At 48.6% G+C, this 14,499-nt stretch overlaps 1 protein-coding gene and 1 non-coding gene across 2 annotated transcripts in view; both read right to left on the reverse strand.

Annotated features, from left to right (window-relative positions):
- Positions 1 to 14,499, reverse strand: part of HDDC2 (HD domain containing 2) — a 131,663-nt gene that overhangs the window by 83,703 nt on the left and 33,461 nt on the right. The gene's annotated exons all lie outside the window — the stretch shown is intronic.
- Positions 12,992 to 13,110, reverse strand: LOC134911919 (5S ribosomal RNA). The gene has a single exon (XR_010176964.1). It is a non-coding gene; the product is annotated as a 5S ribosomal RNA (ribosomal RNA).

Raw genomic sequence — 14,499 nt, forward strand, 5'->3', positions numbered from 1 at the left:
TCTTACTCCTCTCCGTCTTATAATTCTCAGTACCTTGGGTATGAGAGGCAGAGGAGGAAACACATACACCGACTGGTACACCCACGGTGTTACCAGAGCGTCCCAGCTATTGCCTGAGGGTCTCTTGACCTGGCGCAATACCTGTCCAGTTTTTTGTTCATACGGGACGCCATCATGTCCACCTTTGGTCTTTCCCAACGGTTCACAATCATGTGGAAGACTTCCAGGTGAAGTCCCCACTCTCCCGGGTGGAGGTCGTTCCTGCTGAGGAAGTCTGCTTCCCAGTTGTCCACTCCCGGAATGAACACCGCTGACAGTGTTATCACATGATTTTTCGCCCAGCGAAGAATCCTTGCTGCCATTGCCCTCCTGCTTCTTGTGCCGCCCTGTCTGTTTACGTGGGCGACTGCCGTGATGTTGTCCGACTGGATCAGCACCGGTTGACTTTGAAGCAGAGGTCTTCCTAGGCTCAGAGCATTGTAAATTGCCCTTAGCTCCAGTATATTTATGTGGAGAGAAGTCTCCAGACTTGACCACACTCCTTGGAAATTTCTTCCCTGTGTGACTGCTCCCCAGCCTCTCAGGCTGGCATTCGTGGTCACCAGGACCCAGTCCTGAATGCCGAATCTGCGGCCCTCCAAAAAGGTGAGCACTCTGCAACCACCACAGAAGAGACACCCTTGTCCTTGGAGACAGGATTATCCGCTGATGCATCTGAAGATGCGATCCGGACCATTCGTCCAGCAGATCCCACTGAAAAATTCTTGCGTGAAATCTGCCGAATGGAATCGCTTCGTAAGAAGCCACCATTTTTCCCAGGACTCTTGTGCATTGATGCACTGACACTTGGCCTGGTTTTAGGAGGTTTCTGACTAGCTCGGATAGCTCCCTGGCTTTCTCCTCCGGGAGAAACACCTTTTTCTGGACTGTGTCCAGAATCATCCCTAGGAACAGCAGACGTGTCGTCGGAATCAGCTGCGATTTTGGAATATTTAGAATCCACCCGTGCTGTCGTAGAACTACTTGAGATAGTGCTACTCCGACCTCCAACTGTTCTCTGGACCTTGCCCTTATCAGGAGATCATCCAAGTAAGGGATAATTAAGACGCCTTTTCTTTGAAGAAGAATCATCATTTCGGCCATTACCTTGGTAAAGACCCGGGGTGCCGTGGACAATCCAAACGACAGCGTCTGAAACTGATAGTGACAGTTCTGTACCACGAACCTGAGGTACCCTTGGTGAGAAGGGCAAATTGGGACATGGAGGTAAGCATCCTTGATGTCCAGGGACACCATATAGTCCCCTTCTTCCTGGTTCGCTATCACTGCTCTGAGTGACTCCATCTTGATTTGAACCTTTGTATGTAAGTGTTCAAAGATTTCAGATTTAGAATAGGTCTCACCGAGCCGTCTGGCTTCAGTACCACAAATAGTGTGGAATAATACCCCTTTCCTTGTTGTAGGAGGGGTACTTTGATTATCACCTGCTGGGAATACAGCTTGTGAATTGTTTCCAATACTGCCTCCCTGTCGGAGGGAGACGTTGGTAAAGCAGACTTCAGGAACCTGCGAGGGGGAGACGTCTCGAACTTCCAATCTGTACCCCTGGGATTCTACTTGTAGGATCCAGGGGTCCACTTGCGAGTGAGCCCACTGCGCGCTGAAATTCTTGAGACGACCCCCCACCGCACCTGAGTCCGCTTGTACGGCCCCAGCGTCATGCTGAGGACTTGGCAGAAGCGGTGGAGGGCTTCTGTTCCTGGGAAGGGGCTGCCTGCTGCAGTCTTCTTCCCTTTCCTCTACCCCTGGGCAGATATGACTGGCCTTTTGCCCGCTTGCCCTTATGGGGACGAAAGGACTGAGGCTGAAAAGACGGTGTCTTTTTCTGCTGAGATGTGACTTGGGGTAAAAAAGGTGGATTTTCCAGCTGTTGCCGTGGCCACCAGGTCCGATGGACCGACCCCAAATAACTCCTCCCCTTTATACGGCAATACTTCCATGTGCCGTTTGGAATCTGCATCACCTGACCACTGTCGTGTCCATAAACATCTTCTGGCAGATATGGACATCGCACTTACTCTTGATGCCAGAGTGCAAATATCCCTCTGTGCATCTCGCATATATAGAAATGCATCCTTTAAATGCTCTATAGTCAATAAAATACTGTCACTGTCAAGGGTATCAATATTTTCAGTCAGGGAATCCGACCAAGCCACCCCAGCGCTGCACATCCAGGCTGAGGCGATCGCTGGTCGCAGTATAACACCAGTATGTGTGTATATACTTTTTAGGATATTTTCCAGCCTCCTATCAGCTGGCTCCTTGAGGGCGGCCGTATCTGGAGACGGCAACGCCACTTGTTTTGATAAGCGTGTGAGCGCCTTATCCACCCTAAGGGGTGTTTCCCAACGCGCCCTAACTTCTGGCGGGAAAGGGTATAACGCCAATAATTTTCTATCGGGGGAAACCCACGCATCATCACACACTTTATTTAATTTATCTGATTTAGGAAAAACTACAGGTAGTTTTTTCACACCCCACATAATACCCTTTTTTGTGGTACTTGTAGTATCAGAAATATGTAACACCTCCTTCATTGCCCTTAACATGTAACGTGTGGCCCTAATGGAAAATACGTTTGTTTCTTCACCGTCGACACTGGAGTCAGTGTCCGTGTCTGTGTCGACCGACTGAGGTAAATGGGCGTTTTAAAGCCCCTGACGGTGTTTGAGACGCCTGGACAGGTACTAATTGGTTTGCCGGCCGTCTCATGTCGTCAACCGACCTTGCAGCGTGTTGACATTATCACGTAATTCCCTAAATAAGCCATCCATTCCGGTGTCGACTCCCTAGAGAGTGACATCACCATTACAGGCAATTTCTCCGCCTCCTCACCAACATCGTCCTCATACATGTCGACACACACGTACCGACACACAGCACACACACAGGGAATGCTCTGATAGAGGACAGGACCCCACTAGCCCTTTGGGGAGACAGAGGGAGAGTTTGCCAGCACACACCAAAACGCTATAATTATACAGGGACAACCTTATATAAGTGTTTTCCCTTATAGCATCTTAATATATAATAATATCGCCAAATAAGTGCCCCCCCTCTCTGTTTTAACCCTGTTTCTGTAGTGCAGTGCAGGGGAGAGCCTGGGAGCCTTCCTAGCAGCGGAGCTGTGTAGGAAAATGGCGCTGTGTGCTGAGGAGAATAGGCCCCGCCCCCTTTTCGGCGGGCTTCTTCTCCCGTTTTTCTGACAACCTGGCAGGGGTTAAATACATCCATATAGCCCCAGAGGCTATATGTGATGTATTTTTAGCCAGCATAGGTACTTTCATTGCTGCCCAGGGCGCCCCCCCCCAGCGCCCTGCACCCTCAGTGACCGTTGGTGTGAAGTGTGCTGAGAGCAATGGCGCACAGCTGCCGTGCTGTGCGCTACCTTAAGAAGACTGGGAAGTCTTCAGCGGCTCCGGTGACCCATCCAGGCTGTACCTGTGATCGTCCCTCTGGAGCTAGTGTCCAGTAGCCTAAGAAGCCAATCCATCCTGCACGCAGGTGAGTTCACTTCTTCTCCCCTAAGTCCCTCGTTGCAGTGAGCCTGTTGCCAGCAGGACTCACTGAAAATAAAAAACCTAACAAAACTTTTACTCTAAGCAGCTCTTTAGGAGAGCCACCTAGATTGCACCCTTCTCGGCCGGGCACAAAAACCTAACTGAGGCTTGGAGGAGGGTAATAGGGGGAGGAGCCAGTGCACACCACCTGATCCTAAAGCTTTTACTTCTGTGCCCTGTCTCCTGCGGAGCCGCTATTCCCCATGGTCCTTACGGAGTCCCCAGCATCCACTTAGGACGTCAGAGAAATGGAATTATGTTAAGAATACATCAGTAGCACCACCCTATTCTTCTCTCCTAGTCTCCTACTGTACATCTCACCCTCTCTCATCTACTCTGTCTCCCATCCTCCCCTCTACTTCACTTCCCCTCTTCTCCTGTTACCCCACTGTCATTCACTTCTGCCCCATCACAGAATTCCTTATATCTCCTAGCTATCACTGAAACCTGGATTACCCCCTCTGACAGTTTCTCCTGTTGCCCTCTGCTGTAGGACATTCTCCCCGACCCAGGGGTCACCACGGTGGAGGCGTTGGTGTCCTTTTACCCTCTAGCTACACCTACCAACTTATACCTCCACAACAGTCCCTCACATTCTCTACATTTGAGCTCCATGCTATATGCCTCTACCAACCTGCTAATCTTCGAGTTGCTGTAATTTACCGTCCCCCTGGCATTTCCTCCAAATTCCTCTCTTCGGACATTCCCTGCATTATCCTAGGTGATTTCAACATCCCCACTAAATCCCCTACCTTTAAACTCCTTAACCTCACCTCTTCACTTGGTCTCTCCCAGTGGACCTCCTCACTCTCCCATGTGAATGGGAGCCCACTGGATCTGGTTTTCACTCACCGTTGTTATATTTCTGATTTCTCCAACTCCCCTTTTCCCCTCTCTGACCACCACCTGCTTGCTTCTTTTAACTTATCTCTCTCTGCTTCTCCATCTCTACCTCCTAAGGATACCATCACTAAGCATAACAATGAGGCTATTGACACCACATCCCTATCCTTCCTATTCGACTCACTTATCTCTCCTATTTTCTCTCTCTGAACAAGCCACTTCCCTATACAACCACTATTCATCATCGCAGAGAACCTCAACCCTGGCACACCAAATGCACCAGATATCTTCAAAAATATACGTTATGGTAAGAACTTACAGTTGATAACGGTATTTCTCCTAAATCCACAGGATCCAGAGGATAACACTGGGAAATGATGAAGCGACAGTGGATTTGCACCAATCAGTCAAAGCTTTTCGGCCTCACAGCATGCAACAGACCCGTCCATATATCCCCACCTCCTGGCTCAGACAAATCAATTGTTTTCCCAAAGCTTAAGGCAGGAGCATCATATATAGCCCTAATCAGGCGAGAAGAACACACATGCACACCCTTCCGTACAAGAAGGAAGAGGTTAGTGAGTAAAAGGATCCTCAAATCAGGTGCGTCAGGGTGGGATCCCTGTGGATCTAGGTGAAATACCGTTATCATAACGTATATTTCTCTGGCAGGGTCCACAGGTTATCAATGGGATTTCCCAAAGCAATTTAGTGGTCGGGACGCTAATTGGACAGGAGAATCCTTCGCCCGAATTCAGCATCCTGAGAGGCAAAGGTATCCGCAGCATAATGTCTAATGCATGTGTTAATGGAAGACCATGTGGCTACCTTACATATCTGTTCTGCTGAAGCACCAAGTTGTGCTACCCATGTTGGACCTACCTTACGAGTTGAGTGACCAGAGACATTATCCGGATCAGGGAGATCAGCGCAAGAATATGCTTATGCAATAGTAATCTGAAGCCACCTCGCCAGTGTCTCTTGTGAAAGCCATAGAGAATGAAGTGAGAATCTGTCTTTCTGATGGCACTAGTACGCTCCACGTAGATCCTTAAGGCACGGACCATGTCCATCGATGCATCTCCCGCAGAAAGGCCCAGTTCCTGGAAAGCCGGGACTATAATTTATTTGTTCAGGTGAAATTTAGACACCACCGTGGGAAGATACCCAGATTTAGTTCTAAGAACCGCTCTATGTGGATAAATATCAGAAATGGAGGACGACATAACAATGCCCCTAAATCTGATACTCTTCTAGCTGACGCCATGGCCAGTAGAAAGAGAACTTTAGCTGTCAACCATTTAAGAACCACTTTATTAAGTGGTTCAAATGGGGCAATTTGAAGGGCCTTTAGGACTAAACTTAAGTCCCAAGGCACTGTAGGAGGAACAAAATTAGGTTGAATGCGCAGCATTCCCTGGAAGTTGGCAATTTTCTTTTTGAACCATACAGTCAATGCTGACATTTGCACTCTCAAGGCCTGAAGGAATGCTAAGACCCTGGAAACTCTGCAAGACCTAGGGTCCATTTTCCGTTCACTGCACCAATGAATATAGGTTTGCCATATTCGGTGATAAATTCGAGCTAAGGAAGGTTTCCTTGATCTGGGCAATGTTTGAATTACCTGTTGTGAGAATCCTCTTGACTTCAAGATAGAGGTCTCAAGAGACACACCGTCAAAGACAGTCGATCCAGATGTCTGTGATAACAAGGACCCTGCGTCAGACCTGTGTGCCGGAGCTATTAGTATCACGGCACCCTTGCCTTGCTTTATCTTTCTCACCACCCTGGGTAATAAGGTGATTGGAAGAAACACATAGGCAAGATGAAGTCCCATCTCACCGACAGGGCATCCACAAAGATCGCTCTGGGATCCTTTGTTCTTGACCCGTATGCGAGAACTTTCTTTTTCTGACGGGATGCCATGAGATCTATCTCTGGCAACCCCCACTTGTCGACTACAGTCTGGAAGACCTCCAAGTGTAGAGCCCATTCGCTTGTCTGAATGGCGTGTCGACTGAGAAAATCAGCTTCACAGTTTAGGACTCCTGGAACGAACACTGCAGACAAGGCTGGATGATGAAGTTCTGCCCACTTTAGTGTGCGACTTACCTCCTTCATAGCTTTTTGGCTGCGAGTTCCTACCTGATGGTTGTGGTACGCTACTGCAGTCACATTGTCCGAGCAGATCTGAACTGGTTTTCCCAGAAGGATGTCCTTTGCCTGAATCAGTGCCATGTATGTATGTGCCAATATATTTATAGGCAGGCAACCTTCTTCCTTGGCCCATTGCCCCTGGAAACAAAACCTTCATGACACTGCTCCCCAGCCCTGGAGACTGGCATCTGTTGTCAGAATTTCCCAATCTGTTATCCAAAAGGGTCTCCCTTTGTCCAGATGGGATGTCTGTAGCCACCAGGCTAACGACCTCCTTACTTCCACCGTAAGGACCATAGTCTGCGTTTTTATCATCATTATCAAACCCATTCCATTTGGCAAGGATCAGATACTGCAGAGGCCTCGAGTGGAACGGAGCATACTCCACCATGTCGAATGTTGACACCATCAATCCCATCACACGCATTCCTGTGTGAATGGATACCCTTTGACTATGTAGCAGCTCCTGAATCCTTGACTGAACTTCTTGTTCAGAGGTAAAAATACTCTTTGAAGGCTTGAATCCAATTCAGCCTCCTAGTGAGTCATCCGCTGTGATGGAACCAGAGACGATTTTGCCCAATTTATTAGCCACCCGTGCTTCTGCAGACACGTTATTGTCTGTTGCAGATGACACAGGACCAATTCCTGAGACTGTGCCAGGATTGTAAGATCATTGAGGTATGGAAAAATTCTTATCTCTGCTGGCGAAGATAAGATGCCATTACCACCATAATTTTGGTAAATACTCTGGGGGCTGTGGCTAACCCAAAAGGTAGGGCCTGGAACTGAAAATGCTGTTGGAGGATAGCAAACCTGAGATAGCACTGATGGGACATGTAGTTAAGCATCCTGGATATCCAGGGATACCATATAATCCCATGGCTCCATGGTCAAAATGATGGAACGTAAAGTCTCCATATGAAACAGAGGTACCCAAATGTACCTGTTCAGCACTTTGAGATTGAGTATGGGCCGGAAAGACCCATTTGGCTTCTGAACTAGAAAAAGGTTGGAGTAAAAACCCTGTCCTCGTTGTGCAGGAGGAACTGGAATGATTACCCCTGACTGAAGCAATTTCTGAACTGCCTCTTGCAAAGCCCTGGCGTTTGTCTGTACCCGAGATGGGCTGGTACAAAAAAATAAGAATTTACTTACCGATAATTCTATTTCTCGTAGTCCGTAGTGGATGCTGGGACTTCCGTAAGGACCATGGGGAATAGCGGCTCCGCAGGAGACTGGGCACAAAAAGCAAAAGCTTTAGACTAGCTGGTGTGCACTGGCTCCTCCCCCTATGACCCTCCTCCAAGCCTCAGTTAGGATACTGTGCCCGGACGAGCGTACATAATAAGGAAGGATTTTGAATCCCGGGTAAGACTCATACCAGCCACACCAATCACACTGTACAACCTGTGATCTGAACCCAGTTAACAGTATGATAAACGTAGGAGCCTCTGAAAAGATGGCTCACAACAATAAACAACCCGATTTTTTGTAACAATAACTATATACAAGTATTGCAGACAATCCGCACTTGGGATGGGCGCCCAGCATCCACTACGGACTACGAGAAATAGAATTATCGGTAAGTAAATTCTTATTTTCTCTGACGTCCTAAGTGGATGCTGGGACTTCCGTAAGGACCATGGGGATTATACCAAAGCTCCCAAACGGGCGGGAGAGTGCGGATGACTCTGCAGCACCGAATGAGAGAACTCCAGGTCCTCCTCAGCCAGGGTATCAAATTTGTAGAATTTAGCAAACGTGTTTGCCCCTGACCAAGTAGCTGCTCGGCAAAGTTGTAAAGCCGAGACCCCTCGGGCAGCCGCCCAAGATGAGCCCACTTTCCTTGTGGAATGGGCTTTTACAGATTTTGGCTGTGGCAGGCCTGCCACAGAATGTGCAAGCTGAATTGTACTACAAATCCAACGAGCAATAGTCTGCTTAGAAGCAGGAGCACCCAGCTTGTTGGGTGCATACAGGATAAACAGCGAGTCAGATTTTCTGACTCCAGCCGTCCTGGAAACATATATTTTCAGGGCCCTGACTACGTCCAACAACTTGGAGTCCTCCAAGTCCCTAGTAGCCGCAGGCACCACAATAGGTTGGTTCATGTGAAACGCTGAAACTACCTTAGGGAGAAATTGAGGACGAGTCCTCAATTCTGCCCTGTCTGAATGAAAAATTAGGTAAGGGCTTTTATATGACAAAGCCGCCATTTCTGAGACACGCCTGGCTGACGCCAGAGCCAACAGCATGACCACCTTCCATGTGAGATATTTTAATTCCACAGTGGTGAGTGGTTCAAACCAATGTGATTTTAGGAACCCTAAATCAGGATTTTGGTACTTACCGATAAATCCCTTTCTCCGATTCCACAGGGGCCACTGGAGTGTAGTTACAATGGGGAGATAGTAGGTGGTATTGGTAGCTGGCACTTTAAAAATTCTCACACTGTGGCTAGCTCCTCCCCTACTATCTCCCCTCCAAGCCAGTCTACGTTAAACTGTGCCCGAGGAGAGCTGTAATAAACAAACCGTAAGGTAGAGGAGGTTAACGACGCCCTGTAAACCAGGCGAACACAAACTAAACCTGGAACAGAACCTGACAAAAAACCAGGCTAGCCTGAACCCAACAAGCAGTCATATGGTGATCTGCAATCGTTAATCAAACAAAAATCAGGAGAAACAGCGCTGGGCGGGCGTCCAGTGGCCCCTGTGGAATCGGAGAAAGGGATTTATCGGTAAGTACCAAAATCCTGATTTCTCCTTCATCCACTAGGGGCCACTGGAGTGTAGTTACAATGGGGACGTCCCAGAGCTCCCAAAAAACGGGTGGGAAAGCGCTGAGAGTCCTGTGAAAACTGCTCGGCCAAACAGTGAATCAGAGGCCGTAAAAGTGTCAAACTTGTAGAATTTGACAAAACGAATGTCGGTTTGACCAAGTAGCCGCCCGACAAAATATTCATGGAGACCCCGCGGGCGGCTGCCCACGAAGGTCTTACAATGCGCGTAAAGCGCGCTGAAATGGAAAACGGAGGTTCCCTAGTAACCGCCAAGAAGACTGTCTGATGATCAGATGTATCCAACTGTCCAGCATATGCTGGGGCCCCGGCTATTTAGTACGGGAGCATCGTCCAGAGCAAGGAAGAAAAAACACTTCATCGAATAGCCTGAGACCTCTGTAGAGAGAGTTGACGAGCCCTGACAACATTCAGAGAGGATTGAAAACCACTAGTGTCAGATTTATATGAAAAATGGACCTCCCCTCTGGAAGAAACGACCGCTGAGGCCGAAGCCGAGCCCGGGGAGTTGCCAATAGAGTACTCCCTGAACAAGAGGCCGAACTTACGGCCGCTAGGCTAATCTCATTTGGAAGAAAAGCGAAAAAAGGCAGAGACCTAAAATTCCGGTCAGTGTGGTTTGAAGCGCAGCGGAGCAAAAAACCTCCCAGAGAAACCAAAGATGAATGGTAACTGGAAGAAGGGGGAAAAACCCCTTTTATCTTCATTATGTTCCATAAAGTTTTCCCAAAGTGGCAAAAGCGAGAAGAGGTAATAGACTTCTGAAATCGGAGCCCAGTAGGCCTAACCGAACTAGGGAACTCCTCCCTTCTGAGGTCTCGTGAACAGTCACACGGGTAACCGAAACCAGTGTAAAATTGAACAAGGAGAAAAAAGGAGCCTGTTGAAGTAGACAGTCCAGTCGAGGTAGGAGCCAAGGCTCCTCTACTGACAACAGGCGTATCTGTATCTTCAAGTCATGCGTGGCCCAACCAGCGCCACCGAGAGGACTAGCACGCATAATCCCCTCCTGTGTTACTGAACATGAAGTAGAAATAGAAAAGGGGGCAGGATAGAATAACCAGAAAACTCCCCGGAGCCCTGAGGGCCTCCACGGCTACTGCCGTCCGAGAATAATAAAGGGTTAAAGAGTCAGTCAGAACGCCCTGAGGTCGATCCGAAATCTCCGCCCACAGCGGACCAGCTGACAAAACTCCGGGGCATGTTCCCTCACCCAGGAGTCTGACCTGGTGGCTTGATCTGGAAACAAGATTGTTGTCCCCCGTTCCGAGAGGAATGGAGGCGACCACTCATTACGTCGCAACTTGACTGAAGAAATAGAGTCTCTGGTGCCGAGGAATGAAAAAACCTCTGACGGACCGTGTTGAGAAACGTCTATGCGGAGCATAAATTGGATCTGTGTCGAATCAGAAGCTCGTGGATCCTCCGGATATTCAGAAGCCACCTAATGTACAGAGTGGGATAGTAGCAGTAAATTGTCCCATTAGGGAACCAACGTCACCCACTGCCCTTGAAAAAGAGTTATTCTGTTATCTTCCTAAACTCTGTGGGAGCGGAAGAGAGAAGAGTAAAGGACTTACAGTGAAAATGAGAATCCTGTTAAGGGGGAATCTGAGAAAAGCCTGTCCAACGGAAATCAGTAAACAGGCATCTCTGAAGACAAGGGACACGTAAAACTCCCTTTCTTGTTTAAACTAGCAATCACAGACTAAAAGGATTGTAAGGCCAGAATAGGCCTGTCCGAGCCACTTGGCTTCGGAACGTGAAAAGAAAACAAAGGCCTGAGAACTGTCCTAATTCAAATGATATGTGAAAAACAGGGATCAACACCCTTTGCGGTTAGAAACCTATGGAGCGCAGCCTGCAGTATGACTCTTGTCATCGTAAATCAGCCGACCCATGCCGAGGGACTCCTGAGACGGTTGTAACCGCCCAAGCCTTCTCCCATCGACCTGCGCCTACCCTGGGACCCTGCAGGTGTAATGGGTGTATAGGATGACATAAAATCAGACTGGACTGAGGATGTTGAACCTCTGCTTCAGCCTTTTTACCCTGAGAACCCCTGGCGACGAAGATATCACCCGTGTGGAGTCAAAAACCTGAAAGGGCACGAAAAAATCTAAAGGGAAGACCAGTAAAGGTTTGTCTTTTGGAGCTGGGGCAGTAGTAGGAGAAATCAAAGTGGACCTACCTCCATTGGTTCAAGAAATCCTGCAGAAAGTTCCTTCCCCAGAACCATCTGCCCCGTAGGATTTCATGTTTACTTGTCACTGTCGCAGCCCCAGAGGTCGTCGGGTTAAGACAGCCCAAGCGAAGATGCAGGGTCCGAGTCTGTAGACATGGAGACCTCCAAGGAACATAAAGCAGAATCGTGATTCTGACCTGTATCAAAGTATCAATTGATCCTGATGCGAAGCATCCTGTAACCTAGAGGACAATTGTTCCCCAACCTACCTGCTCCGGATACGGTAGAACCATGCTGCCGCATATGTCGATGGATCCCTGAGCAAGGTTGCCTCAGGAAAACGGCGGCTTGATGGACCGGCGATACACCGAGGTGTATACCCTAGAGAGGTTCTGATACCATCTCCTGCCATCTGCGGGGAAAAGATAGGAAAACAAACCTTGTTTGATACCTGATATTGTGTATTCGGGTGTCTGTCGGCCGCCTACCGGAGCCTGCCCAGCTCATCCGAAACTGAACCAGTCGCTGTCATTTTCGTCAATGGCGTGGAACCCTGATGGACTTGACGTGTCCTCCTCCTTTACCTGCAGTATCAGATGAACTGCTGTATTATGTACCTGTATATTCTGAGACACTGGTTCAGATCCACAGAAAACAGACATCAGTAATGCATGGAATGTTAGCAAAGTTTCTTTTTGGAAAGGTGTGTTTGGTCCCGCTGTGATTTGATCCTGTGACCTTGGAAACCAAAGTCCAAGGGCTTACCTGATGAGCTATTGTCTGGTTAATAGTGACATTACCTGCATCATTGATCAAACAGGGGTGTGCAGGTGCGTGGAGGGCGGAGCAGATGGCTCCGCCGCATACTTCACACCTAAGAGGGAATTCTTCGACTATCCCAGGAGAGACAAACGAAAGGAGAAAAGGTGGGTTAAATAAACAGAGCCCTACGTAAGGTCTGCACTATAATGTGTAGTGACCGATACGATTAAAATAAACTTTCTGGAGCAGCGGAGACCTGAACCAGCAACGCTGCGCTGTGGGACAGGAGTCTTAGCCCTAGGCTATAGGAGTTCTCCTTAAAGTTTTGTTTGGATTCAAACCCCTGTTCAGATACCCGCTACTAGCGTACTGAGCCGCAGCGCTATTTGTCTGATGCCTTACACGCATTCCACAATTACAAAATAGCATTAGTAACTAGTGACAACAAGGAATAATAAAAGGAAGGCAACACCCCGCCCTGTATTTAGTGTACCGCTAATTAAGGTGCACCAGATGTTTCTCTGAGGTTCCGCTGGCTTTTCAAAATGGTGACCAGCCTGTGAGAAAGATGGGGGAAAATGTTATGTGCAAGATGTTGTTATTAGAAAACATTGCGGAAGTAGCCTACAGCACCTGGTATTCCCAGGCGGTCTCCCATCCAAGTACTAACCAGGCCTGACCCTGCTTAGTTTCCGAGATCAGACGAGATCGGGCGTGTTCAGGGTGGTGTGGCCGTAGGCTTTTATCCCCTATATCTGGTATTTTATGGATTTATCTATATACATACCTACACGCACTTAAATATATATATCTATATATATATACATGCACAAACATAACTATATATGTATATATACACACACACCGTAGGTAAATAAATACTGCACAGTAGATCCTTTTAATTATTATTGAGCTGAGTCCCAGCTACTGTAATAGAGCAGGTTCCCTGATTTGCAAGTAGGGAAATGCTGGGTATAGAGGACTCTACTGCAGGAGGAATGTATCTATATTTCAGCAGCCTGAAGTATCGAAAAGTTACAAATCCCAGAGCTGTTGCCTAGCGACGGGGAGACCTGGGAGCCCGCTGAGTAAAGCGGGTTAACTGTTAATATACCTGGGACTTTATTTGTATTTGTCTCTGAGTATGCAAGATTAGCCCACTGGGCTATAGGAGACACTGCAAATATGAAGCCAGGTCTGTGCAGGGAGGAAATGGCCGCCAGAGTGAAACTCCTCTGGGCTATGCGATAAAATCTATATAGTGGATAACTGGATTAGTGCTGAGCCACTCTGACTATATCACATTCTCCTCAGCACCATGTGCATTAAACTCACATAAATGCCTATTACACTATAACAGTGGCCGGGGAGCGGAGAATGCTGAGCCCGCTGTACAGAGCAGGAGTTAGCTCCGCCCCCCGGCTATGGCGCCTTATTGCAAAACTAAGCGGGAAGCGAGCTGTACCCTCCGCTGGGCCTGCGAGTCACCGCCGGGGAGCGCTGAGCCCGCTATACAGCGCTAGTAGAGCCCTGTATCTGCTAGCCGCCGCCGGGGAGTGTTGCGCTGAACAGAGCGCGAGTCGCCGCCTGGGAGCAGGGAGCGCTGAGCTCGCTCTACAGAGCGGGACTTAGCTCCGCCCCCTCCGTACAAGGCGCCAAATTTAAACATTGCTTTGCGCTCGAGCGGGATCCCTGTGCCGGCTCTGTGAGTCGCGCTGAGTGGGGATCTGTGCGGGGGGTGCGGGGAGCTGGGGGAGCAGAGGGTTATCAGAATGACACACACCCGTTTTTCAGTCAGGGTTGTATAAACACATACTCAGCCTCCCCCAATCATCCTGTCTGTTTCTCCATGAGGAGGACAGGTAAGGATACAATAAAGTACATTACAGCCCCAGAGAGCCCTTCTGGAGTGGGTTGTACAACAATAAACAGTGCATTGCTCTAAAAACATACATAGCCACCACAAATAAAGTATACTTCACTCACCACTGTGTTCTTGGTGGATCGGCCCCGACACACGCCGCACGCAGCGGCGTCCAGCCGGAATCTTCTGTGGTGGGGTGGTCCCGACACAAGCCGCACGCAGCGGTGTCCGACCATTTTTGATACTCACCGCTGCCATGCTGCCG

This window comes from Pseudophryne corroboree, chromosome 4 (assembly GCF_028390025.1).
Source record: "Pseudophryne corroboree isolate aPseCor3 chromosome 4, aPseCor3.hap2, whole genome shotgun sequence".
In the NCBI taxonomy this organism is placed as follows: Eukaryota; Metazoa; Chordata; class Amphibia; order Anura; family Myobatrachidae; genus Pseudophryne; species Pseudophryne corroboree.